The sequence below is a fragment of the Micropterus dolomieu genome, linkage group LG22, assembly GCF_021292245.1.
Source record: "Micropterus dolomieu isolate WLL.071019.BEF.003 ecotype Adirondacks linkage group LG22, ASM2129224v1, whole genome shotgun sequence".
In the NCBI taxonomy this organism is placed as follows: Eukaryota; Metazoa; Chordata; class Actinopteri; order Centrarchiformes; family Centrarchidae; genus Micropterus; species Micropterus dolomieu.
Genome location: NC_060171.1, coordinates 9440520 through 9443501, shown reverse-complemented (window position 1 = coordinate 9443501; position 2982 = coordinate 9440520). Strand labels below are relative to the sequence as shown.

General features: G+C 37.8%; 1 long non-coding RNA gene across 1 annotated transcript; it reads right to left on the bottom strand.

Moving 5' to 3' along the window:
- Nucleotides 1–392: 392 nt before the first annotated feature.
- On the bottom strand, nucleotides 393–2011 carry LOC123961718. Its single transcript, XR_006822762.1, has 3 exons — nucleotides 1947–2011; nucleotides 1676–1785; nucleotides 393–1481 (listed from the first exon to the last, which is right to left on the bottom strand). It is a non-coding gene; the product is annotated as an uncharacterized LOC123961718 (long non-coding RNA).
- Nucleotides 2012–2982: the final 971 nt, after the last annotated feature.

The window sequence follows — 2982 nt, the reverse complement described above, 5'->3', positions numbered from 1 at the left end:
CTCGCTCTTGACAAAGCAAAGATTATATTAAATCTAACTTCACTCCACAAGAAAGTTTAAAATGTATGTGAGCCTTATTTCCCACATTCCCTGGTTATGTTCAATATGCTGATGCAATCCTCTGCATGGCATTTCAGATAACACCAGGGAACTGGCAGGGGAAAGTCTACTCAAACTTCCATCAAACTGCAGACACAGAAAGTGGAATCACACAGATATGAAGATGTGCTAAATTTCATTAATTACTGTTAGAACAGCAGTGAGAGCTAATAGCAAACAACAGAAATTCTGTTAACATGCTGTTGATTTTGGTGCAAAAAAGTTAAAACCTTGAACCACCATGGCACAGTTTTGTTCCCATAAGACGTGTTTTATTATACTGGATTTAATACATTAGTTTTGTGGAGTATGTGCGTGGTGTGGGGAGAGGTGTTTACTGAGGGATGGAGGATGTGGAGTGGTCTGGCTGCTTGGGAGACCATGCGTGCTGCTGCACCCAGTGGGAAGCTAATGACCGATGCACACTGGCTACGCAATGAGGATCTCCAACACAGCTCTCTAGCTCTCACTGGCAGGGGGGATTTTCTCTAGTAATTGGAATTGAAAGTGGGTTCACATTTTCCCCCTAAATGGCAGAAGTTAGATGCCGGAATTGATGCGTGATGCCGAAATAAATACATTTCTAGTGTACTGTAGCTTATGGATCATCATTCTCAAACTGATATATCACAAAAAGGTTTTTCTCATAAAAATAACACTTGACCTATGTTATGTCTAACAGACATACATTTGTGAGTTTAAGGTTTTACTGAAAAAATTTAATTTGTTGTTTTGGCACATGTTTTCATGTGAATAGCACTGGAAGATTCATGTCTCGCCGGTGTTACATGAAAATAGAATTGAATCCCTCTGGGGTTGTGAATTAATGGAGTGGTTTAATTCGCTTTAGGCATAGTTGACTGCCCTATTGTTAGCTGTCCCAAGAGGAAGATCGCCCAGGTGTGTTATGTGTGGAGAGCCAGGTACAAAAATACATTTGCTGCTTACAGCTGTGTATTTGTGTGCAGATAAGAAAGTAAAATGCAAGTGCACACTTGCATGGTTGCCCAACATAGAGACACACACACGGGAAATGCTACAAAAATGTGCTTGGTGTGCAGATCGCCTTGATTTTAAAATAATAAAGGATAGTTATTTTTTAATCTGATTGAGGTGGTACAATGTTGATTGGAGAATAAAAGAAAACCAACTCAAGTCTTTGGTGGCATTCCGTAGTACATGAAGATGAAAAAGAAGGAGAAGGCATTTGCTGCATTTAAATTATGCGGGATGAAAGGGACTGTTGGGAAAGACTGACATTTCACAACGGAGAAGGTGGCTGCCAATGTCATTGTGCCTCTGCTTTACTCATTACTGGTTATTCCACCTGTTTTGCATCCTTACAGCCTTGTTTTCCATCTAGTAGAGTTGTTGTTTAGTTCCTAAAATGGATCCATACCGTAATGGAATCAATAAACATACAAAATAGAGCAAAACATAAACATTAGATTCTTCAGAGTTTATCAAGTGGTGCTATCTTACTAACACATGACATACAAACAAAACACTTAAATCTTATTGCTCCTAACAACAACTGTGCACTGGGCATCATACTACTTTATTAATTACTATATACCTTAAATTTTGGCCTTTGACTGATTTGAAGCTTCCATATTTGGATGGTGTTTGGTCTTAATAAATTGGATCTTCCAGAACAATATTTTTTCCCCAGTCATTCATAAGGATCTTGATGTGAATGGTAGAAAAATAAAGAGGTAGAAGCATTCAAAATACATTGACTTCAGAAAAACTTCAGAAAAACCAAAACAGTTCAATATTGTTGAAACTGTTTTGCTTAAACTCACTTGTCAGAGCAAGTAAAGTACATGTGTAACTAATAATATTACCTAATAACATTAACGATGGCTCTGTTTTCTTTAGGTTTGCCAGTAAGCCGTGTAGTGAGTCAGCATGCACAATACCAGAGCTCTGGCACTGAAACGCCTAAATAGAATGCAGCCGTAATTAATGTAATTAGTTACACCTGTGTTTTACAAGTCAAAATGTCCACTGTGAGAAAAGGTCTAAAGCAAGCCCATTTTAACTACCCTCTTCCTTCCAAATATGCGGTGAACTGTGGAAAGCCGATGAGTGATTAAACACAGGTGTGTTACCTCCAGTAATGCAAACTACTGTCTCGCTGCTCAGGGTGCTGAACACAAACCAAATGAAGGCAAAGTTAGCCAACAAAGGCAGTTTGATTTAGGTTAGGGAAAGATTGTGATATTACTTAAATACTAATAAATATCTTGAATCTCAAGTCACTGCTGACTTTTTTAGTATTAGTGCCAGTGCCTAAACATAACAAGTTAAATAATGCTGTTGTCTCTACAAGTGAATAGTGTTTTGCAAGATGCAAAATAAATGAAATATGTTGTCAGTCAACATTTTACTGATACATTCAGTATCAACATTTCCTCTTTATGTTAATAGAAACAGAATGGTTTGCATTATGCTTGTTGATGTATGTGGAATCGAGTTTAATTACAAGTTCAATTTAGAAAAAAACTAAACAAAACAGAACACATAGCTTATACAACTGCATCCCAGTTAAGATGTTGATCCTGGAATTACATGTTGCTGTTCTGGTCTCTACTAGTTTTAGCTGAGCATACAATTATTGTAATACATAGGCATCAGTGTGGCTTGCAGGACTACATTTTCACCTACAGGAGATATATTAAAGATATATATATCCATTTTTATCTGCTGAAGAAGAGGACAGTTGCTTCGAGTAGCAGCCTCGATTGGCAAGGTAAACAGATGTATAACACGGGGTGTTTTGAGCACAGGACAAAGGTAACAGATGTAGAGCCTTCCATTCTGCAAAACATAATGCCTGCAGAAAAAAAATTGTGTGCGAGGTGATGGTCACAGTGGGTG